Source organism: Arvicola amphibius, chromosome 12 (genome assembly GCF_903992535.2).
Source record: "Arvicola amphibius chromosome 12, mArvAmp1.2, whole genome shotgun sequence".
NCBI classification, from domain to species: Eukaryota; Metazoa; Chordata; class Mammalia; order Rodentia; family Cricetidae; genus Arvicola; species Arvicola amphibius.
The window spans coordinates 27,948,237-27,974,148 of record NC_052058.2 but is presented as its reverse complement, the minus strand read 5'-3'; the positions used below and the strand labels follow the sequence as shown (position 1 = coordinate 27,974,148).

Here is a 25,912-nt window from a genome sequence, read left to right as displayed (position 1 = left end):
CTGTGCTCTCTCAATCCCTTGTTTTTCTATCAAAAGATGAAGTCACCATTCCCAGACCTCAGAGACCTGTTGCTTAAGACATAAAATGAAAACCACCTAGCTATTCTTTTACTGTCCCACAATTCGCTAGAGTCAATTCTTTGTTTCATTGCCTCCTTTAAAACATAGGGAGCATCTACTGTGTGCTGGTCCCAGTTGTATGTGCTGGCATTTTAGAAAATAGCTGACAAAAGTGGCCTAACATTGAAGAATAATATTCTTCTTCTTAACGCTTATGGTACAGGTTGATAATTATTGTAGTAACAATAATAACAGAAATAGAAAAAAGAGGAATGGTATCTATAGATAACAGTCACCACGTGCTGGTGCTGAAATGATAACATTTGACTTAGTAGCCTCTTCTAATTACCACTTTTAAGGTTGGGACTGTAATCTCTTCCATGTCAGAAAAGAAGAAACTGGCGTTCATAAAAGCTGAGTACTCACCAGTGTTAACATAGCCAGTGAGTAAGTGTTGATTTTCTTCCGACTTCCACGACTCCAGCCAAAGTTACCGTTGGAGCAGTTCTAAGAAGTCCCTCAGTTAGGAAAGCTGGACAGTTCTGTCCCATGTGCTGTTTCCCCAAGCATGGTGTGTAGAGAGTGTGTGCCAGGGGCTTTGGGAGAATGGACTTGTCTGCTGTGCAGCTGGCCTCTGCCTTTGTGTGGAGCTTGGGGGGGGGGGGTCATCCTGGCCCTACCACCTGTGGCCCAGCATGGATGCTGTTCTTCCAGTTCCTAGCCATGTGGTACTTCTTCCAGTGGCCTTCACCTGATCTTCAAGCATCTTTTCTAGAACCACAGTGTTTTCCCCAGGCCAGAGATGTTCTTGAATGTGTGCTCTTGAAGGAAAGACCTTCTATTAGCTTTCTCTCCCTTTTCTTGGTCCCTTCCCTCATCCTCATGAGTTCTCAATTGGCTGTGTTAGACACTAGACTGGAAATCCAAAGAAAAGAAATATTTTTCCATCAAGCCAGGTATTTGAAAATTCAAGAAAAACAAACCACAGACAAAATGGTGGCAGGGTAAATCTCTGTCCAAGCTACTTCTTTCCTCCCCTCACTTCCTTTGTTTCGTATTTCCTCCTCCTTTCCTCCCTTCCTCCCTCCCCTCTTCCTTCTGCTCTTCCCTTTTTGCTTTCTCATGGACTATTCTTGGGAGTTCTTTTATGATGGGAATATAACAACAAAACACACTTGACCTCTCTGCTCACTGGTTCAAAGGCCAGCACATCCTATAAGGAAGGATTTTGGTCCCCAAGAAAAACAACTTATTCCAATGTTAATAACTGGAAAAACTGGTTTCTGGGTGTCTGTTAGCCCCCTTTCCCTTTCTGTTGAGGCTAGAGGGGTTATCCACAGGTCAAAAAATAATTTCCCTCTTCAAATCTGCCTTGTATCGATGCTGATGTCTCTAGCAAAGTGTCAGAAAGTGTTATGCCCAAGCAAAGCTGGTAGAAAGCCAGAAATCCCAAGTTTTCCTTGGGTGCACATATTTTACTGGGGATGGAAAAAGTTGTTTTCTCTGATTTACAGCTCCTACAGACATAAAGTAGGGTCTATATTTAGAAATGATTTTGAACCTTTGAGGTGTAGCCAGGGGTGGGTGCTGGTACATACCCAGCCTGGCTGCAGTGGGACTTGCCATGGTGAATGTTCGTTGAGCCGGCTCTGATTTATGGAACCAGGACTTTATGCTTCACAGTGTTTCTATGTTTTAGTTTTTGCCGGAACTGCTATTCCAGCATTCTTTCTGTACTCGCAAACACAGTGAAGATGGAGGGAACACAACTGACATAGTAGTTGAGATCTTTTGCTCTTCCTTTTGTTTCCAAACATAAGGGAAGCCATTTCCTAAGCTGTAGGTCTGTTAGAACTGCAGCAAGGGCGAGAGTTCATTCCAGGAAGCCCTCCCCAGGTCCAGTCCACATGGAGAGATACCAAATTAGCAGAGCTCTTTGCTCTTTTCTACCCAAAATCTTTCCCCCATTCTCTCCCTCCCCTCTCTGAGCATTTGCTTGGTGCCACCATATGGACGAATATCAGCAAATAGTAAATCTCTCAAGATACGTTAGCCTCTCCTATAAATGTTGAGATGGGGAAGGAATTTTAAAAATTGGTTTCTTGGTATTATTATAAATCACTTTCTACAAAAAAATAATATCATATTTCCTTTATACAGCCTCCCTTATGAAATGTGAATTCTATCACTTCATTACCCACAATGCTGGCTCAAGTTGTAGGGAAACCTGACGACCTAGGGGCTGGATGTTTCTTCCGTGTTCAGTGAGGGTTGGAATTTCCATCCTGTGTCCCGTCAGAGCCTCTGTGAAGCCACTGGGGTTGTGAGCCAGTTTGAAAGTGAGAGGATGTTGCGTGTCTGCCTCTGAAGAAAATACATTGTCATTTTTACATTGAACAAAGGTTTGGGAAGTTCCCTTTGGGGGGGATTGCGATGGTTTTACTATCTCCTAATATCCAATAGATGAAACAGACTGTAATTTAAACTAAGTCCACCTGATAGGGAGGATGGGAAACCAGAGCCCAGCAGGATTTTCATTGGGGGTGACTGTTGTTACTGGAGATAGGAAACGGCATTTTTTTTTTTTAACTTCCCAACCCCTGGAAATGCAGTGTATTTTGGAGAATCGTTTTCATGGTAAAACTTGAATTTCAGAGACTATAGAGAGGTCTTGGAAATGGAAGTGGGTTTCCCTTGGAGTCTACAACTGGTCTTTTCAGCCCAAGAATGACGAGGCCTATGCTTCAATGCTAGTTTCCTGGATTTTGAGGGCTGGCAACCTGGGTAGTATAAACATTGCTCCTGTTGACACATAAAGAGCTGTATGCACTGTTGCTTATTCTTTAAGATAGTTCTTCTCAGGGAAAGGGGGAGTGTGATTGCCACTGTGCTTGGAAGTAATGAATTACTCTGTGTAAGGCTCCAGTCTTTAGTTGTAAAGACAAAATAGCAACTACTTTGATGTGGGGTGGGGCAGAATTTCATGTAGAGAACTACTTTGCAAATCTGCACTTCAGGTCTTGGGAAAAACCGTGTTGGAAGACCCTGACTAGGCGAGGACCACCTTGTTTAGATGGGATCATTCCTAATGGGATGGGCTCTCCTGGCCTTTGGCGTTGGCCACTGGGATATTTTTGTGGCTGGACTGGGGTGCGTGAACTGAAGTGGAAGAGAGTGGTTTTAAATTTAACTACAGAGCCCCTGCTATTTAATCATTTGTCAGTTTGATGGTTCCAAGGACAGCATGCTGCGTTGCTCACAGATAATTACCGTGGAGGGAATGAGCTGGCTATAGTAATTGCTAGCTGGAGAATCTCCTGATAACCTGCAATGAAGGGGCCTTGGTGAGAAGCACTCACTGGGTAATTGGCAGATAGGTACCCTATCACTCTGCCAAGTGTGGGTACTCTTGCACCTTCTAAGCATGCTAAGTAGGGACTCTTTAGGGATTCCTGACTAGATAAAGAATCATGGCACTTGGGTTTCTTGTCTGTCTATCCTAGACCAGGCATTATATTAATATTTCATTCCTAGTTTTTTCATGTTGTTATCTATTGTTAGAACAATAAATGTAAGAAAAGAGCTAGACTACATTCCAAAATGTAGTGTCATCATTGATTTCGTATATGTGACAGGACATATGCCCAAGTCTCTTTATGTGTAAAGATAGAGACATATATGTCATGGCTCATCCCTCACAGGCTTGGGGTCATGATTCTCACTGAAAATGGAATACAGTGCAGGCTCAGAGAGACCTGTTAATGAAAGCAGTTTTAGTTGTTACAGTTTGGCCGTGATAAAGATTTTCATGCCAAGAGTAACAGGTGAGAGCAGGAAGTTCAAGAGGGAAGAGAGGACCCCTGTCCAGATAGCTGTCATTGTTTCTCCAATCAGAAAACCAAGTGGCTGCAATAAAGTGTCCAAGCTCTTCAGTAGGCCCCCAAGAAGTTGACTTTTTAACAGAAGCATTGGAAACATTATCTGGCAAATGCCAGGGAAGATATGAAACCCATCCTATGCATGGAGATGACTCTCTTATATGTATACATGAAAGAATTCATTCAGTATTTGTCTTCTATTAGGACACATTTTAAGTTTTTCTGGAACCACTTAAATGACTAAGCCGTTGCCTTTCTGTATTCATGAAGTAAAAGATCAGATTTTTTTTTTTTTAAAAAAAGAGGCTTGATCCCATATTCAGGGTATTCTTCCATCTATGTGTTTCCTCTAACTATGCTATAAACATTTATCAGATAATAAGTGAATTTCAGCTTTGACACTGTAACTAAGACCGCCCATAGAAAAAGAATCCTAAGACATTGAAGCAGAGTGATAGTATTTTATATAATATACAATTATTATGATTGTATATAACAGATAGTCATTATATATATAACACTTATGCAAGTGATAGAATGCTCACTGATATGAACCTTGGCATTTTCCCCTTCATAAATATATCTGAGATCTTCCCTTTCTGAACACAAAATATTTTTTCCTTTTGCGTACTATTTCATGTGCCAGACGCCTCCCAAAAGCCTTTTAGGTATGCCCGATCCTTTCTTTTCCTGCATAGTTGGAACTGTAACTATAAAAAGGTGCTGTCTGCTGTGCTCTGAATGGATGGGGATGGAGGTTAAGTTCCTGGATGTGAAGTTGCTGGGATACTTCTAATCTTTCTGGACTTTGCTGGTTGCTCTCTACAGGCACTAAAATCCTTGACATCCCCTTGGCATTTGTCTGTCAAATGACTGAGAGTGTATGTTTCCAATTCTTCTGTGTTGTCACCAGGGCAAGTGAAATGGCATTTTAGTTAAATGCTGACTTCTTTTGGTCTAATTACAAGCACAAGTGGATATTCTTGAGTATATTTACACTTCCCCCATAGTATTCTGTTGATTTTCTCATATGGATTTGTAGGAGAAACTCTTTGCATGTTGGGGAAGTTCATCCTTGGTCTCAATCTTAAATGTTCACTCCCTTTCCTTTCCATAACTGCTGTTGGCTTTACTTATATAGAATCAGTTTAGAAACGGCTCTTATTTTTGTCACATTGTCTTACTAATATTGCCAAAAGTTTGTATCATTAGAATTCTATTTTATACTACAAGACCATACAGACAATTGTCCTGAGGTCTCTTTCAGTGTTTTAATATCTTTCTCAGTCTGTTCCAGATCCTATAACAAAATACAATCAGCCAATTAGCTGTTAATAACAGAAATCTAAAAAAAAAAAAGACAAAAAACCCAGAGAGTTGTTATGAACAGCTCTGGAAAGTGGCAAATCCAAGGTCAGAGTGGTATCAGAGTCTCTGTGCACTGAAGTCCTGCTGTTAACTGAAACCCAGGACCTTCTCACTCTCTCCTCACAATGTAGTTGGGGCAAACAAGTTTCCTTGGGTCCCTTTTATAAGGACATTAATCTCGTTCATCACTTCCAAAAGGCCCCACCTCATAATAATATTACCTTGTGGGTTCGGATTTTAACATATGCATTTTTGAAAGGATGCGAACATTCCTTTAGTACTTTTATGGTTTGACTTTTTGAATTTAAGCCTTTGAACCATCTGGAATTTATCTTAGTGTAAGGCTTGAAGTATGGATATAACTTCATTTTTTTCCTAGGTCAAGTGAAGTTTAAATGTCACTTCCTTCATTGGCTATTTGCTGGAGCTCAGCCAGCCCAGGTTGAGGCTGTACAATGCATTCTTGCAGCATCCCACTGGAACACAGACCATGTACGCAGCCACTTGGTTGCTGTCTCTTCACTCTATCTTCTCAGGCAGTGACTTATTCTGCAAGCTGTGGATGCTCCATAAATATGACACAACACATATTGTGTGAGTCGTGAATAATGTAAGCCACGGAAAGGCAGAGATTCTGTTGTGTTGTGTGCACAGAGTGCAATGTGAGTTGCCGAGGCAGTGAGAGGGGGGTGGTGGGGAGGGTTCTACAGTTCTTTCTGTATAGAGTAGTGTCATGCTGTGTGTCCACTTGGATCCTGACTGATTTCTCCATACTCCTCTCTGTGATGCAACAAGAAATTCATGTTTTTTTTTCTTGAGAATCCTAGTTTCCCATCTTCCCCTGACTTCCGTACGCTCTACCTGCAGACAGTTCCCATCTCACTGTTGCAGGAGATAGGAGCAGGAATAGAAAGCATGGCAAGATGCCACTAAGAACAGAGAAGCTTAACCAGCCTGCTTTCTAATGCTTTGGGGGAGGTAAGCAGCCTCACCTAGTAGGCAAATTAGAGTGACACACTGAAGCTTGGTCTTGTATGTGGCAAAGGGTGGCAGGATCTATGAGTGTTGTGAGCATTCAAGGGAGGGGAGGCTCAGGGAAGTTTCAAAGCATGTGATGGTCTTTATTCAGGACCAGAAATATGCACGATGTTTTAACAGATGAGGTAGTAGTTGAGGAGCCCGAGAAAAAGTGAAGGAAGTGAGAATATTCAAGGCATCCTCAAAAGAAAGGGCGGGTCTGCTGGGCCCTGGAGGAGGTGGAGAAATGTACAAGAAGGATCAGACAAGACAGTGAATCCCTTGCATACTCAACAGAGATATTATGGACTTTCGGAGTGTTGTAAGTGGCATTTAGGAGTCTCCCCATGATGAAGGGCAGGGAAAGAAACCAATGGTAGAAGGAAGATTGATGCCTAAACAGGGTAAGCACAGGAGGGAGCAGAGCAGGCACCTTGGTGATAAGGAAGACATACTTTTGTAGAAAGGATTTATGTTGATGTTTTTTTATGTATGTGAGAATTTTGCTTTCATGTATGTCTGTTCACCATGTGTGTGCCTGGTTTCCACGAAAGCCAGAAGAGGATATTATATCTTGTGGAATAAGATGTAGGTGCTGGGAATCAAAGCCTGGGACTTCTGGAAGAGCAGCCAGTGCTCTTGACTGCTGAGCCATCTTGCCTTTTTAAAGGACAAAGGCTATCGAAGTCAACCAAATTTTGTATTATGCTTCCCATGTTTCTGGAAGAATAATTACCCTTTCCCAATAATAACTGTGCTAGAGGAGAAACAAGAAGCATATGAAACTACTGTGTGATGAAAAAGGCGTGGTCGCACCCTACACTTCAGCAGCCAGTGGTTGTTGCTGCGGGTCATAGCAACAGAACTTAAGGAAGTCTTCACTGAGTACCTATTTGATGCCAGGCACGGTGCTCTGCATTCTGTAAGGCTTATCTCTTGCTTCCCCTATAGCAGCAGCATGATGAAAGATGACGTCACCAGTCCTGTTTTTACAAGGAGGAAACCAAGGCTCAGGATTAGAAGTGATTGTCTCGCTTTTACACAGCTACCAACTGTGGAACAGTCTTCGCACACAGCCATTTCTCTCCCTGGGGCAGCGTCTAACCTCTCTGTCCTATCCCACAGCAAAACTTTTTGTATTTAGTATGAATTGGTTTGGCCCGAGCACCCCAGAAACCGTGGGGACTTCTCTAATGTGCTTCTTTTGGGGTGGAAATCTGTTTCTGTAACAGAGGATTCTGAGCATTGATGAAAGCGTCTCACAATGGAAGCCGAGAAGCTGTTTGTGTTGGCACTCCAAGCAGTCTTCTTCGAGCTGTAGGTCTGGTCCTTGCCCTCTCCTGAGCAGGAATGTGAAATTTCTCTCTCTGAAGTGAGTGTGAATGGGCTTGGCGAGTGGCCTCCATGGAGGCAGCATCTTTGTAGAAGGTAGTCATCAGCTCTGGACCCGCTTCAAGATTCATGAACGGCAGAGATGGGGGAAGACCTTGGGCCATCCATCCTCCTGCTTGCTTAAGATGGTTCCCGGCGGGGATTCTGGGGAGGCAGCCAAGAGAAAAGATGTATTTCTAGGAGGGGTTTTCGGCTTCTTCCAGGAATCATTTTTGGGACAGTTCTACATGGCCCCACACAGTGTGATCAGAGAATCCCTGTAGCATAAAGCACTGGAAAGAACTGAAGGCCTCTGGTGTGATAGATGATGATTTTCCTTTGGGAAAACAAAACAAAGTAAAAACAAAACAACTCTGGAGGAGAGCTTGCCATTCTGCAGAGCGATGTCTGCGTCTGCCTTGATCTTGCCTGAGACAAGGGGGGAGGGCTGGCAGGGCAGAGGGAAGGGCAGTGACCAACTGTGGGGTCACTTGGTCCGCATCTTTGCCTCAGGTCAGAGGGCAGGTATCATGCCATCAGATTGTATGCTCTTCTTCCTACAGAGCTGGGGCCTTTTGTTTTGTTTTGTTTTTAAACTTTTAAACTTTAAACTTTGAAGCTTTAATGACTTTGTCTGTTGCCTGATGGAAAGGGTCTGTGCTGGCTTCTCCCGTCCGGGCTGCTGGGGAGAGTGGGAGGTCTCTGCTGCCTGTTGTTTGTCAGTCTGCTTGCTTTGCCTCCTCTTCTCCCACAGACATTGGCCTTTCTGCAGGCTTTGAAGATGTTTTGAGCCGAGTGAGTAACTTCACTTTGCTCAGCATCCTTACTGTTGTTAGCTGCTGTCTCTAGGCCCTTTTCAGGAGCTAGTAACTAAGTTTTGTAATGTTTAAAAACACATGCGGCTTTGTCAAGACCTTATCTTCAAGTACAGTTGAACCATATTTTCAGTTGTAATTTTGTAAAAAGATGATAAGTGCTTTTCTTCGAAACTTTTGCCACCATGAATTACATACTTTCTCCGGACCAGGCTCTATGTAAAGTTTTTGTTTTTTAGTTTTTCTAATCACCATAGCAACTCCATAGAAAGTATTTAATTTGCAGTGGATAAATGAATAAATCGAGACTTACTGAGGCTACTGATAATCTAGTCAAGGTCACTATGGCTTTGAACCCAGGCTGTCTGAGGCATGAGCATCCAGACACACTAGGTCGCTTGCTCTCTGTGTATCGTCATGTTACGCTGTTGTAAATGTCAGTTGGATTGGAATGGGAAGCTCCTCGGAGGCTACAGAAGGATGCTCTGGGTGTGCCTGTGATCATGTTTCCAGAGAGAGAAAGCTGTCCTTCTCTGTGAGTGTTCTGGTGCCATGCACTGCCTCGAGTCACAATGAGAAGAGCAGAAAGACGTCAGCACAGGTGCACTTCACTGCTTCCTAGCTGCTGCGTTGTGAGCTGCCCTGTTCTACCCGTTCCTGCCTACCGTGGTGGGCAGGAGCCTCTAAAACAGTGGTTCCCAGCTTGTGGATCTCGACTCCCCACTATTGCAAAACACAGATGTTGATAACAAAATTATAGTTATGGCGTAGCAACAAAGTAATTTTATGGTTGGGGGGTCACTACAACATGAGGAACTGTATTAGAGGCTCACAGCAGTAGGAAGGTTGAGAACCAGTGGTCTACTGTCAGTCTGTCTCCAATCCATATAAAGCCAGGGAGAGCATTCAGTGCACCGGTGTTCCTGTAGTCCTTATCTTACACTGGATAGACTATCAACAATTCCCCCACATGGTACACAACTTTTTTTTTCACACTTAGTCCTACTTTGATTCTGGTTGATTTCAGGTCTCATCTTAATGCATTGTAGGCACAACACTCGTTCTTATGGTTAGATTAGTTTAAATTAAAAAGTGCGTGCGTTTAAGTGTGGTCCATGGTTGTGTCCAGGTGTATGTGCACAGAAGGAAGTTTGAGGAGAACCTTAGGTGCCTTGCTCTAGCATTCCTGGAAATATCACCTTAAAAATAGGGTCTCTGACTGAACCTGGAGCTATGGTGGGAGCCAGCAAGCCCTTGTGAGTCTTCTGTCCCCACGCTATCTTGCTTTGGGCCTACACCTTTTCATGTGGATGCTGGGGTCTCAAATCAGGTCAGCAAATACTCTTACCCACTGAAATACTTCTCCAGGCTGTTCCTCTTTTATTTTTTTAAATACTGGGTTTCACTATGTTTCCCAGACTGGTCTAGAACTTACTATGTATCTCTAAGTGGTCTCGAACTCTTGACCTTTTTACCTCTGTCTCTCCTGCATGCTAATATCACAGATATGGAATATGACACCTTCCTTAGCCCTTTTTTATAAATGGTGTCCATCTCTACTGGATTTCTTTTCATTTCCTGCGCTTGCTAGCCATTTCTTGTCTTTCTGCATTGAAATGTGCTTTTTCGAACATAACGCAAATGCTCTTTTTCTTCTCATTGCCTGTTCATCATTGAATTCCCACTTTGGATATTACCTTCTAGTAGACAAGAGGCAGGGGTTTCTCTTGCATTCTTATATACTTAATGTTCCTGTAGGAAGCACCTCATTCTATTTCCTGCCTCCGTGCTTCCTTAAACGTTGAAGAGGGATACCACTCCCTCTTCAGCTTTGTATTCTCAGTGTCTGGCTCATGGTCAGTGCTCTGAATATTAGTTGATGATACTAATTAGTTGATCATGTGTGGATGGATAAGAAGATGAGGGAAGCTGGAAAGCTAAGCACTTTGATTGGCACCAGAAACCAGATGGGAGCTACTTCAGTGTCACACCATAAGATGGTAGTAAAAAGGGTACAAAGAAAGGGACTACTTTGATAGACTTTATTTAAATGACACAGCCGAGCCTAGTGATCCTCTGTGTATGGCGTGCAAGGAAGAAGGGGTTTAGTCTTCTTTTCTCCTAATCTGGAATGACTGATGGAGATGGGGGGTAGAAGGGGGAAGGGATTCCGGCTCTGGGTGTGGGGCAGTGGAGATATAGTTTGGAGTGTATTAAGATGTGTGTGTGGGATATCCAGGCAGAGCTGTTTGAAAATTCCAGAAAGGCGCAGATCCTCATTTCTCCGGAGGGTGGTCTCAAGTTCCTGCCAGCATCTTCTCTCCTAACATCGCTCTCTCCTGACATCCCTCTTCTCTGTGCCACAGACTGTGGTCCTGACAGGCCTGATACCCAAGGCGGATTATAAATCTTAGAGATTTGTGCTCTCTCATTTTAGAGGGGCTTGTGTGCTTATGTTTACACCATGCCTAACATATTTCTAGAAAGATTAATGAAAACTCCTTAGCGGGAGTGATTCCTGGGGTAGCTTGAGAGGTTATAGAACTTCTGTTTTATTTTGAGTATGCGTGCTTTTTAAAAGTTCCAGTGCATATAACAAAAAATTAACCCCTTAAAAGCTGGTCTTCCTATATCCCCAAGGTTATATAACGATTTCTACTATCTAATTCTGGAATTAAAATTGTATCCCCGGAAAAGAAACCCACGCACAGTTAGTATTGCTGCTCCCACCCGCTCCCCATTCATTCCTCTTGCTTTCCAACCTCTGTGGACTCTTCTGCTGTCCCTCTGGGTTTATGTGTTTGGACACTTCATATACTCAGCATTGCATGTATGCAGTGTTTGTTGATTGATTTTTAATATCTATCGATGAAGAATGTTGCATTGCATGAGACACCACATTTTGTGCACCTGTTCCTTTGATCAGCTTCCTGGCTGTCTCCTCTTTTTAACTACCATGAAAACAGTAGCTTGGGATCTTCTGACCAGTGGGGTGGAGGAGCGGAGTCCCTGGTCTGTGCTGATTCTTACTAACTTCCGAGGAACAGCAAATTATTTTCCAAAGTGCCTTTTCATTTTATGTCTGCACCAGTAACACATAATCATTATGAATTCACTCCAGTTTCACCCAAATGTGCTGTTATTCACCTTCTTGATCATGGCCATCCCAGTGTATGCAGTGGTTTTGACCTGCTTTCTTTAATGACTAATGATATAGAATGTAGTTCTATGGTCTCATTGGCCACTGTATATCTTCTTTGAAATGAAAGTATTTTGAAATCCTTTGTTCATGTTTAATCGAACTGTTATTTTTCTTTTCTTGAGTTGTGCTCTTTATATGTTGTGGATACTAGACCTTCATTTACTGTCTTACTTTTTCCTGTATACTGGCAATAACTACTTATCTTTAATGTGTTCTGTTACAAAATTCTGTCTTATACTTGGTAGTATTTTTAATGAAGGTCAAAGTTTAAAAATCAGGTTCTTAAAGAGTTTTGTGCTATTATAAGTTAAATACGTTGCTTATAAATGATCAGTTGATAGCTCTATATTGACACTGCTTTTTGTGGGTGTGATAGGTAGTGTTATAAGCAGCTTACCAAGCACCACACCCCTAAACAACATGCTCATACTTGCAGTCACTCATGTGAAGTAAAGGGTTCCTACCTTTGGGTGAGATCCTCACTGTCTTTGAAATGAACCCTGACCTTGAACGTCCCCTTAGCTGCTTTTGTCTATCGAGGCACTGAGCCACTTTCAGCCAGATAATTTGCCCATTTAAATGTGTGGGGTATGACCTCATTTTATAGTGCTATAAAATGGAATGTAAAGAGCCTCTCTGGAGAGCTGTGATTACCATTTTTTCTTTAGTTGTTAGCCAAGCTAATAAATATTTTTAGCAGTTCTGTCATCGAATGTCATATAAAATTAGATCTAATGATCACACCTAAGGGAGGATCCTAAGTACCACAGCCTTCTGTAAGGTCCCTGAGTAAGGGTGATCCACCTGATCATTAGACTTTGGAGTTTTCGGAAGTGGAGCTGAAGTCCCCTCCGCAAGGGGCAGGTGATGGTGCCCTTGGAAAGGTGGCTCACTGCAGATGAGCTAGCTGCCCAGAGACCTGGGCATAGAGCTTCCAGGCCCAGGAATGGCACATTCTCTATTCTGTAGCCACTGGCTGTGATGAAGTCAAACCAGCATCTCCTTTCATATGTAAACACTGGAGAACTGACTGCTGACTTCCCAGTCACCCAGCTTTTCTGACTCCCCAGCGTACTGTCTCAGGTTCTCTAGCACATGATCTTTCTTTTTAAAGGTCTCCATTAATGCTCAAGACCTTTCTCAAAATTTTGACAGCCAGTAATTCATAAAGGGAAAATGAATTAAGTCCATTTTAGCTTAGTCCTTGGGTAGAGGGGTTGTTTAGAAGTGATAGCTACAGGCTCTTAAGACAGGACAGCTACTTAGCTTTCAGGACTGGCAAGAGAGGGATGAAAAGTAATGAGCTAGCCTGCTAAGAATCTGGACGTTTTAATCATTTGAGTCTGGGTATACTTTGTCTCAATTTATACTGAGTGGGGAAACAGTTATCTTGATAAGCATGGGTTTATCTCACCCCACCTCTTAGGGGCTGCCTGAATTCAGAGTAGAATGGACTTCTTTATGCTGCAAGGGCAATGGGCAGGCCTTGTATGAGCAAGAAAAAGAAAACTTTTTTTTCAAAGTTCTTATCAGCAAATAGCATTACCAAGAAATCCAATAGGGTAGTGATGACATTCAATTCTGTTTGTACCAGGAATGCACAGATGGCTGGAGTTAGCAGCTATTCATTTTTAGCACATATCTCTCATTATTGGTAGTGGGAATTACCCAACCCATCAAAGGGGGAAGTATAGGAGAGCCTACGGTGTCAAATAAATATGCATCATTCTTGTGCAAAGGTCACACACTTTGATGGATTGCTTTCTGTGACTATAACTTTCTTTAGTTAATTTATTCTTCTGCCGAGTTTGTCTGGGTGTTTTTAATGGCCTGAGGAGAAGCATTCAGCAAACTTCACAGGTCTGAAGCTTGTAATTAGTCATTGCTGCTTGTGGGTTCACATGTGAATAGCTCAATCAAGATGTGTTTTCATAGAAAAGTTCCATTGATTAATTGGCCTGGAAATGCTCCTGGTTCACAGAGATTTGTAATTCTGTATCATAAAATATTCCACTACCGACAGTTCAGTCACCAGGTAATGATGATTGTTTTTATGGGCTATCATGTTCTTGGGTGTTGCCAGGACTTTTTCCTTAATTAGTTTTATCCACACAGCCATAAAGAATGTAGATGCCAATAACCAGGGAAGCTATAATCCTTTTCATTCATTTCCATGTTGAGAATGCAAAAGAAAGAGAAAGGGGAAGAAGTAAAAGAAGAAGGGAGGGAGGGAGAGAGGGAGGGAGGGAGAGAGAGAGGGAGGAAGGGAATAAGGAAGGGAGAGAGGGAGGAAAAGTAACCTTATCTTTCTAAATGATTCATATTTAGATGTAAGTTCTGTTCCAGAGGATTTGATGGCTTTTTCTGGCTTCCTTGTGTACCAGACATGCACATGGTACCTAGATATACATCCAGGCAAATCATCTATACACATAAAATAAAGTCTTACAAACATTCAAATGATCTCATTAAAAAGAAAAGCAAAGCAATGGAGGACTTGAGTTCTGAAAGCTTTAGGGCTGTAGCTCCTTATTTTCCAGGTCATTTAGCGTTATTCCCGCTGTGATGGAATACCGTAACTGTTCTGTAATGAGAAGACATTTATTTCTCACAGTCGAGAAGTCAAGGTGCTAACATCTGTTATAATGTAGGCCTTCTTACTGTGTCATCTGATGGCTAAAGGCAGAAGAGAAGAGAGAACAAGAATCTTTTCATAGCAGATCCTCTCCAGAGCTAACAGCCTTCACCCCCCCCCAGAAGGATGGTACCCATGGGTATAGCATCTTCTGTTCTGCCTCACCTCCTTTGGCTGCTTGCTATACTGGAGATAGTGTTAACACATGGACCCTAGGACCACATACAAACCATCAGCTAGAATGCTGCTTTCATCACAGCCAGGGGTTCTGTTATGTTGATTTTTATAGAAGTTTTTAATCCATCAGTTGAAAAACAGGAAAATTCTTCTTGCTTTCTAATTTGTTTGAGGCATGAATTTTGATTTCGTGACATGCAAGAAGGAATGAGATTTACACCGGCAAATGGAGCTGCAGTGGGTCGCGTGAGACTGTGGTGCTGGGAGATTAAGAGACTCACTTTTTACAAAGGAATTCCTCTTTCCTACTTTATCTGATATCTTAGGTATTTATATTCTTTTAATAATTGCTATTGAGAGTTTTTACAAGGGTAAAATTTGAGCATGACTTATTGCTGCTGGCATAAGAGCAGCAGTGGATACGATCTGACTTTTCATTCCTTCTCCTTTGTGATGGGGTTAGAGCTACAGCCATTAATCACTTTCCCATGGGAACCCTGCCCAGCTTGAGTCATCTCCCAGTGCCCAGCCGCTCACTGCATACATGGGTTCTTTGGTGTTGTAGAAGGCCTCCTCTGCTTGCCTTCACAGAGCCTCAGATGGCGTGTAGTGCATATGGAACAGACAGAGACTTTGCCTAAAGACGAGGTGCCTTCACAAAGATGGCTTAGGCTTATAGGAGAGAGCTAAACTAGAAAGAGGCTATGAAACCCACATGTGTGTGTCCTATGTTGTAGGGAATGGGCATGTGACGAGCTTGCACGTCTCGGCACAAGCAGGTTTTGGAGGGTGGCAGTGGCAGTTTTAACACGTTTACCGTTAAGCAGTGGGCTTTCCCCCCTGCAGTGGAGGCAGTTATCCTGGCTAGTTATGACAGTAGGAAAGTAGTGGGTGACAGAAAGCTGAGAATGACAAAGCAAGCGAGGCCAATGACATGCATTGTTGAATGTAGCGTACCGGCATGGATTCTACCTGGAAGAACATCCGAATGAGTTGTTATCTCAGCACCATCATTCTGGTCTGAACAGTCATACAGCATGTAATGGAATGCTGACCGATGCTGGACTTCACACCTGATGGAATATACTCTGTAGCTTATGTGCATAATTTCCTGTAGAGTATATATGGGTGTTTGGTGCATGCATAATAACAAAATTGCCTAACTTCATTTCTCAGGACATTTCTACATCATTCAGCAATGCATTACTGCGATTGTCATGCTATAAGGTGGCTGTAAGGATCAAATTGGATGTCATGTATAGCATAAGCATTGCCTAGTCCTAAAACACAGAAGTAAAAATGATACATGCTTTCTTATTTCCCAACCTGAGTGGGAGTCCCTGGTGGCTGCGCTATGGATTTTAGACAGAACTAAATTCTTCTGGATTTGAACACATTATGTCTACAAGCTCTAGAAGTCCTGCCATCTGGGTAGAAACTGGAAAAAGTATGGGGAATTGTAGAGATTTAATGCGTCCTATAAGAGAGGAGTGAGGGACAGAGATAGGGAGGGGCAGAGAGCAAATGAGCCTATGATGGCTCTTGATGGAAAATTGTGTTTTATGAAATGATGGTTTTATTTAGGAAAAAGAATTCATATTGGGGAGTCATGATGTCTGTTATGTACTCTCATCAGGAAACACGGATGGGTTCCTATGCAGGCTAGGCGATCTATGTTCTCTGTTCTCTATAATATTTATAAAATAATGGCAGTCTGGACCAGCCTTTGACATTTTCTGGTTGTTGTGGCGCAAGTATATCCAGAGGTTTGATGGAGAAATCATAGAAACATCTGGAACTTTAGGCATGCATCAGTTCCCATACAGGACAGGTAGACTGAGAGCTGCCTGGGTATATCTTATGATTGGGAGGTGAGTGGTTATAACTTACAGTGCAGAGTAGAAGTCTGTTCCCTGAACTCAAGACAGAAAATGTTGCATTCCATGTTGTTATTACTTTCACGATGGTGTAGAGGCCACATGGCCTCTTCTCAAAGCCCTCACTCCCTGGGTCTGTCCCATTGCATTCTCTGAGGTCTCAGATGTCAACATCGAATCTGAGATACTGTGAGACTTGAGATAACCATTTTCACAGCACAGTGTGAGTCTTGGGGTACAGGACTTGAGACAGCCATCTTCACAGCACAGTGTGAGTCTTGGGGTACAGGACTTAGAGGATGGGAACTCTCTTTCCAACAGCTTGGTCTAACAGTTGTCAGTCATTAGTAGGTATCTACCACCCAGAAGTCAACTAGCCCAGATGTGAGGAGGACAGAAGATATTATTAGTCTTTTCTGTCATTAAAATTACTTTAAAGCAGCATTTATGAACCCCACTGAATCATACATTTTGTTCATGAACTCGTTTATTTCTTCTTTGATTACATACTACGTGACTACCCATATCCTATCACACAGATAACGTATTTATAAAAGAGAAATTAACTTGCTTGTTCCAGCTTTTTCAATGAATAAGTTGCCAATCTAAGGTGTGAACACAGATCCTCAGACCCTAAGCCACTCTCCATTTGGCCTATCAGAGGCTTACTTCTAGCCTGGTACTCTCCATTTGGCCTATCAGAGGCTTACTTCTAGCTTGGTACTCTCAGAGTCTATGTGGACCCTATAGTTTCATCCTAGCAAGAACAAGGCACATGTTGCATCCAAGCAGAACCTATCCTGGTGAGGGCTGTGCTTTCTTAAAAAAAGATTAAAAGTTAACTATGTTCAAATTCTTGGAGTATTCCTCACCATTGTGACCAAATATAGGACAAGAGCTACTTAAGGATTTCTTTTGGCTCACTAGTTGAGGGGATAGAATCCATCATGGTGGAGAAGGCAGGCAAGAATGACTCATGATGCCACCGAGAGGCCTCATCTGCTACCTCAGCAGAAGCAAAAGCAGGAAGAGAATATTCTAACATGCAGCTCATTTTCTCATTCTCCCTTTTATTCATTTGGGACCTACCTCAGCCTGTGGGGTAGTGCTACCCACACGAGGGACAGGTGTTCTCTTCTTAGTCAATCTTGTTTGGAACTGTCTTCACAGATACATCTGAAGATGTGCCTCCCAGCAGCTGTTACAAGGAGAGCAAGTCCTTTGTCCCAGCTACCCGAGTTGCTTACACCTGAAATAATCACACAGAAACTGTATTCATTTAAACACTGCCTGGCCCATTATGTCTGGCTAACTCTTACATATCAGTTTAATCCATCTCCATTAATGTGTATCACCTCATGACTATGGCTTACCGGCAAGATTCTAACCAGCGTCCGTCTTAGGCAGGAGAACCATGGCGTCTGCCACCCTGCCCTTCTTTCCAGCATTCAGTTCTGTCTACTTCACCTACCTAAGTTCTGCCCTATCAAAAGGCCAAGTCAGTTTCTTTTCAACCAATGAAAGCAACACATAAACAGAAGGACCTCCTATACCAAGCAACCCTGGTATTTCTTAATCTAGTCAAGCTGACAGTCAGAACTAACCATCATTTGGTTAGTAAAAAATTCCTGGACCACAACAGATGGGGCTATTTTCTTGCTTGGATGTCCAACAAAGGGAAGACATCGGAAATGCTTTTAATTGATGAACCCTGGGAATTGGTAAATTCCCAGTTTGCTCAACAGATCCCTCAAGGCCTGAGAGCCTTGTTTAGTTTATAGCAGCCAAATAAAAGTGTGTCTGTTGGTGGATTCCTCTGAGTGGATGTCTCCTCATGTGTAACAAGAAGCTGCATATGCTTGTTCTGTTGCTTCTAGCCAGGGGCCTAAGTCTTTGTCATGAATCTCATGCTGATTTTTTTTTTAAATTTAAGAGTATCCTTTAAAATTTACTCCTTTATTTATTGCTGTGAATGTACACAAATCATAGATAGTACATATAAAAGTAGGAGAGCAGCTGTTTAGAGAAGGTCCTTTCCTTCCACCTGTCTGGGTCATCAAGCTTGTACAGTAAGAAAACCACCGAGCTATATTGCCAGCCCCCAAAATACCTTTAATGATCACTTATGTATTCATACTCTGTTTTTTTATATGAAGTCATAATCTGCAGAAGAAATGTGATTTCCTGAAATCTTGCTCAGTTAAAATTGTGAACGTATTTAAGATACAAAGGTTTAAAGAAATGTATAAGTAGCCAGCACCGTTGGTGGCGGATGGGGCAGACTTATGGAGGGGTACGCTGTCAAGTTCATGAAGCTGACTGAAGATCTGCTTCTCAGGCTTGATGCTTCAGATGACTCAGCAAGTCAAAGCAGTCTGGGTCAAGAAAGCAGTGAGCACATGGTGCTGTCTCATTTCGGAGCTTCCCAGTAATTTTATATTAAACATCTCGAGGAATCCTATGACGGTGTTAAGTAAGCACTCTTTATGTCTGTGCTCTCAGGGCCCACAGGGTTTCAGGCCTCCGCTTTCCTCTCCTCTTCACGCTTTTGCTTCTAACTATGGACAGATCTTTAACTAGTGGTTTTAGAAGACTGCCTGGAAACCACCAGTTAGGAAAAGCATGGCGCTCTGAAACAGTGGTGTTATGAGATTTGGAACCGGTTTGGCCATGCCGAGGCCGTCTCAGAGGAAGTGGTGTTCTACTCCTTCGCATCAGACCAAGCGAGGAGGTTTGAGTTATGTGAAGAAGAGCGGAAAGAACAGACATTTGTTTTGTAGTGTGTTGCCATGGGGATAACTACTTGGGAAAGCATAGAGTGCATAAATTTCTGTAATTCCTTCTCAGCTGCCACTTAGGCCTTTAAGATTCTTTAGGTTGTATTGATGAAAATGGTTTGGAAAAAGTCTGGAACAATGGAAAGTTAATTCTGTTGAGTAGACACCGAGGCGAGCAGTTCCTGATAATTGTTTAAAATTAACAGTAAAAAGATGGCAAAACTTCTGATAGCATAGTACAACAACCAAGATTTAAAATTCGCATGGAATTTGTGCATTAGTTGATGTCCTGTGTGCTGTCTAGCCACTAGTATGCTGTGACTCTTTAAAGTTAAAATATCAAATGTGACATTTGTGATATTTAAAAAGTAGTTCTTTAATACCAGCACTGGGGTGGCAGAGGCAGGTAGATCTCTAGAATTTGAGGCCAGCCTGGTCTACAGAGTGAGTTCCAGGACAGCCAGGGCTATGTAGAAAAGCCCTTTCTCTAAAAACCAAACTAAGCCAAACAAACAATAAAAGTAGTTCCATAGATTCAGTAGCCATGTTTGTACATTCACTAGTCATGTGGGGTTAATAGCTACTCTATTATAACACAGAAAGGGCCATCTCCATACATAATTCAGTTGGGTAGTGTACGGGGAGACAGAATTTTCATAGGGTTCCCATGATATCTACCCCATAATACTCTCACCTTCTTATAACCGTCCCCAACCTGAGTATGGCCAGTGTCTGTGCCTCACATCCAGAGGATGGAATATGACAAATGTGACAGGTGTGTCTGTCATGTGACATAGGTACCAGTGTAGCATTCCCATGACTTGATATGAGGCGCCATGTTAGTAGAATGGACGGAGCCAGTCTCCTGAAAGCTTGAAAACAAACCAACAAGCAAACAAAAGCAACTAAACATCCATACTGTAGACTGGACAGAGGACCATATGGGAAGAACTTGGTGCATTGTTAAGGACCAAGGGCAGCCTCAAGCCAGCAGGCAGCTTCAAGGGAAGAACTGGGCCAGCAAATGGCATGAACTTAGAATTCCATTCTCCCCGTTTTAAGGCTACAGGTGAGAAATACAATCAGGATGATGCCCTGCTCTCAGCCGGCCAGACCATGCCTGTGTTACCAAAGCACATAGGCTGTAAGGGCATAGCCGATTACCGTTTGCGGATGATAGGTTCATGGTAACTTTTTTGTGCCTCAGTATATCTAATTCAATACCAGTCCAAATTATTTTGGGGGTAATCTAATAAGCCACATTTTAGTGGGACCACATGCTGCAATGATTACATAGAACAACTGGTTGTATTGAGGCTGGTGCTTCACTTCCTCCATAAGGAAAAGATGGCTAACTTTCCCAAGTGAGTGTCTAGGCCTGGTTAGTAAGCTCTGTATAGTTTTGTGGCTAAGATCTCGTATTTTACTTTTGCTGTAGTACAGCAGATAAGACTGTGGTCTCTGGCATCCCAGAAACAATGGCTTACATTCTCTACTCCCGACTTAGAAACCGAATGACATGTGGCAAATCACCTCTGCAAGCCTCCATTTATTCATGTGTAGAGTGGGGATAAAATCTTCCTCCATGTCAGAGTGTTATTTCATTCAGCAGAAATATTTTTATAGCCTTTAGCACAGCATTTCAAATGATCTCCGACTTCCGAAAACACAGAGAGACGTTTTATTATTTAGCAGCATTTTTCGATTGATTTCTCATAGCAAAGAATCAAAACTCCAACACATTATTTCTCTACTCTCATTTGAAAAATGATCATGTAAGATTGTTACCCGGTTATACCCCCGCTTTATGTCTGAACTGCTGTAGTCCAGTTCCAGATCAGATGCAGTTAAAAACAGGTCTTGCTCAGACCAAGTGCCCCTATGCTTGGAGGTTGTTCTGATTGTATATTGTTTGGGCAGATTGCCCCAACCTCGGGCCAGACTGTGGAATGCTGGTTTCCTCTGACACTAGCCTCCTGGGAGTCGATTTTCACGGTTTCCATATGTTTTTATATTACCCCAAACTGTAAATACAGCTGACACCCCACCAAATTGGCCCTAATGTTCCTGTGTCTAACAGCAGAGGTACAGGCTTCTAGAAGGATACAATGCTCCCTGGAATTGTGGCAATTATGTTGAATGTTTAATTTTAAATGTTCAGATTCCATTTTTTATTCGTCTTTGAGAAGGAAATGGTGTGCCAAAGGAGATAGGAAGTAGGAGCATGGCGGGAGCTTTAACTTCGGCCTTGCCTTGTTTTAAGTTTGCCCATGCTTCCTGGAGTTCCATCCTCAGGGGAGCCATTAAATGACATAAACATTTTTTTTGCTTCTTTGTCTTTCTCTCCCATTTCTTTTTTAAAATCTGATTTTAATTGTCACTCGTTTTTGTCATTCTTGTCCTTACCTCTAATTAGTATGTGCAGCTAGAATAAGAGTCTTTAAGACAATAATATTTCAGAATATTAGAGTCAAGAAACAATTTGGCCAAAGAGAATAGATTGGTTCACAAGACTTCATAATTGGAAGGCGATCATATTGAGAACAGGCAGTTACAGGAAGGTTGCAGGTGCCTGCTGACCTTGTGTTTGGCTTCCTGGCCGGTCCTCAGTTCATCACGTTGTTGCCACTATGAGCCTGACACACTGAGGTCCTCTCCCCTGCATCTTGACACCCTCATGGATAGTTTACCCCAGGACTGTCCCCTCATGTGCGTTTAGGTCTCTAACACTCCATCAAGTTGATGCCCAGGATCATCTTGTTCAGTTCCCTTTTGATTACAGGGCCTGGAACAGAGAACACAGCTGTGTCATGAGGTTTGTAGATCTTGCTACAGCTGCCTGAGAGAGGAGAATGCAGGGCGCAATAAAAAGAATGCTACAATACTTTCTCTGCTTGATTGGCATGGTGTAGACGCGAAGGACCAAAATGGGAAGGAACAGTTTGTGAGCTGGACCAACTGAGGCTCTGACATTGTTAGCTCCACAACTCTGGGTAGCTTCTTCATCTGTGAAAGCGACAAGAACATAGGACTTTCCTAATAGGTTAAATAGGAGACATGTGACTTATACTACTCAAACTGACAAGACTAGCTATCACTACACTAGATACTTAGCCAAAAAAAGGTTTAAATTTTAGACTAAAGCAGAATACAGATGAGAATTATTGTCTGCTGCTGATACAAGAGCAGCATGAACTGTTAAAAAAAAAGCATTTTAAAAAATTAGACCTACAGTTCAGGGGGGTATGGTAAAACAAACAAACAAACCTGGGCATTGCTTTCTTAATTAAATTCGCATTCAATCAATCATTGCAGCAACAGTGTCTGTGAAGTAAAGAGGGGGTGAAATGCTCCCCATATAGAGAAGTTAAGATAGTGACCCCTCAGCCTGGGAGGGCAACGCTTCGTGTTTTGATTGGGCAGAAGTCACTGATTTGTGCCTTTTATGTCTAATGTCTATCAGTGCATTTCTTGCACGTACTCCTTCTCCTCCTCCTCCTCCACCTCCTCCTCCTCCTCCTCCTCCTCTTCCTCCTCCTCCTCCTACTACTACTACTCACACACACACACACACACACACACACACACACACACACACACACACACAGAGTTTCCTTTCTCCCAATCCCATTCTCACACTTGTTTTTCTTCCCCCACTAGCTAGTCACACTAGTAGACCAGTGTGAGATTTCCACAGCTTCCCATTTATGTTTCTGTGTTTCCAAATGGGCTTTATATTTACATAAACAGTTAAGATTGTATGTATCATCCTGTTGCTCTCTGTGCCTGTTTATAATGTCTTGGAGTCTAGGAACTTTCTCATCTGGCCTTAATCTTTTAGCTAGCCTGATCCCCATTCTGTCAATGTACTCAATTCTTCAGTCAATTTCCTTCTAATGGACAAGTGGAAGTTTTCAAATTTCCATTTCTAGTTTCAACAAAAATGTTTTCATGAATGTACTGTGTTTCTGCGCAAGTGCTTTTGTGAGCTTCAGTGTGTGTGAGAGAGATGGGGGGTGGAGGGAAAGGGAGAAGGAGAGGGATAGAGAGAGTATGTGTGTCCAGGAGAGAGGTTAAGCTTCCGTGTGTATCACTTTCTGCCTATTCACTTTCCCTGAACCTGGTGCCTGCCTTTTCTTGAGTAGGCTAAAAGTTAGTGAGTCCTGGCAATTCCCCTGTCTTCACTGCCCCTTTGGAGTTAGAGTTATGGGCATGCATGGCATGCCTAGTTTGTTATGTGAGTGCCAGGGTCCAAATTCCAGTCCTCATGACTGCAGAACAAGCATTCTGTACGGCTGAACTGTCTTCCAGTCTCTTTAGTCTTTATTTTGAATCTTAGAACAAAACTCCTTAAGTGAGCCCCATGGGATTTCAGGGTTACCCAGTGGGCGGGAGTTAGAAAAGAGACACAAATGACATTCTTCTCAAAGAGTTTAGAATGAGAGTGGGGAGTCTGCGGTCCTGTAGAACCTGCCTCCCATACACTGGGGATGGTAGAAGACTGTATTGAGTTCAGCACCTTGGTTTATTCAATGTGGATCTGTTTCTATAGATGGGGAAGATATTTGGGCCTGGCAGGCTTCTTGTAGATGTGACTATGGGAAGCTGCAAGCGCCCCAGGAAAGCTCACAGTGGTCATGCTTTAACTGAACGCCACTGATCTGTGCAAAGCAGACCCTGTCTTAGCTGAGGGACCTAGGCCTGCTGCATCTCCCGACTCCTTTACCTGACTTCCCAGGTACCACTTAAACTGGCTTTCTTGAGGGACACTTGAGTGGCGAGTTCTTTACTACCCAAAGACCACTGACCTTCTTCCTATGCTGCCAGTGCCGCTCTTTGCTTCCTTCCTACTGCCAAAGAGAAATCTTCCTCTTCCTTTTTAGTTTTCCTGGCAACTCAGAAGAAAGTTCAGCTGTCAGAAATGTATTTGAAAGTTGCTGTACTTCCACAGGGAAGGCGTATACTGGGTTTGTAGCTGATGATGTCCCATGGACACCCTGCCATCCGTTCTTACCACCTGGCTACCTCCTGCCTGGAATCCAATTTTTTTTTGGTCAAATTTTTGCGTTTTCAATAAAGCAGTGTTTGAGGAGATGGCTGAAAATGCTGGAGAGAGTCCTGCCCCGCAGCCACGGGGCTTCAGGTCTTCATTTTTCTTAGCTACTCATCTGGAGTGAAGAACAACTTTAAAAGACCTGGAATCTGCAATTTATCTATCTATGTAGCTATGTATGTGTCTGTCCATCTGTCTATGTACCTATTTATGTTTATATATGTATGTATGTATCCATCCATCTATATGTCTATTAAAAATTGTCATATCCATAGAAATGGAGTCTTTGTGTTTGGAATACTCAGAGAATGCTGTGCCATTTCTTCATGCAAACACTTGCCACCAGACTCTGTGTGTGTGTGTGTGTGTGTGTGTGTGTGTGTGTGTGCGCGCGCGCGCACACGCTTGGATAAGGGCATTTAGCAGTTAGTTCTATTTAATGGTGTGCATTAATATAAACTATGTTTTTCTCCGAGAGTGTTCTCTAGTGAAGCAATTACAGGCTTTGGCGGTGCCTCCATTGGCAAAGCGCTTTCTGTCCAAGCATGAGGACCCGAGTTCAGCTCTCCAGCACATATGGGGGAGGAGCAGGTGTAGTGATGTATGCCTGCATTCTCTAAGCTGGAGGTGCAGAGACAGTAGGGTTCTTGGGGCTTGCTGGACAACTAGTCCAGTGAAAGTGGTGAGCTACAAGTTTACTGCATGACTTTCTTGGAGCGGAGAAGGAGGAGAGCGCACCATTCTGTGAGGCCTGAAGGAAGAATGGCTGGCGGAGAGCTGCCTTCATCTGCTTCTGTGATAGTTCAGCCGACACTTCTGCTGTTCATCATCTAGTTCTCTTTTCGTCTGTGCTCCTCAGTATGCTGGGCTTGGGAGTCAGGGCTCAGTCACAGTGGTTGCTGGAGGGGTGCCGAGGACACAGGAGAAGGCACTAGGGAGGATGTCGAGGATTCACACCCTAGCCTCCTCTTCATGGGCCCAGTCCCTAGCCCTTGGCATTGCTCTCCTGCCACTGTGGTATTAGGTTAGATTTATAATATCTGCTGTGCACATGGCAGCCTACATCTATGGAATGTAATCCTAACCTATCCTTTATCCTTTGTCTTTACCATCTTGACACTCCATGTCAGGATGACCTACTAGAAACTGTATCAGGGCCTTGTACAACGTTGTATTTAGCTAAAACTTTGAGCTATGTGTTAACAATGTATTTGATCAGGAACTCTGGGTTGTTATTTTAAAAGTCAAAATAGTCGATTAATATTTCAGAAAAAGAACAAGATTCAAAAGAACAATACTAGTGAGAACAGCAGCTACTTTGAAGGAAATAAAAGCAGTATCCCAGACCACTGGATGTTGTGTGCCCTGCCCGCTATACTTTAGAGTCCTCTTTCCTCACTTCACTTCCACCCCGTGGAGTATTTTTGTAACCCTTTGTTTCCCCTGAAGTCAAGTTTCTTCTGTCTTGTATTACATGTCTTTCTACCTGGGGAGCCGCCTTGTTGGGGAGATACCCTGGGTTGCTCCTCCTGGATGAATCCTTTGATATGTTTTGGAAACCTTTTCTGTGGCCACAGTGTCTAACTTCATCTCCTTCCATCTGCTGTCTGTCCTTGTATGCATGCCACCATCTCTCATGGCATGCTGTTTACTTCCTTCAGCTTTAGGAGACCCAAACTGTA

General features: G+C 42.8%; 1 protein-coding gene across 1 annotated transcript in view; it reads left to right on the top strand.

Moving 5' to 3' along the window:
• Positions 1–25,912, top strand: part of Erc2 (ELKS/RAB6-interacting/CAST family member 2) — a 681,609-nt gene that overhangs the window by 432,740 nt on the left and 222,957 nt on the right.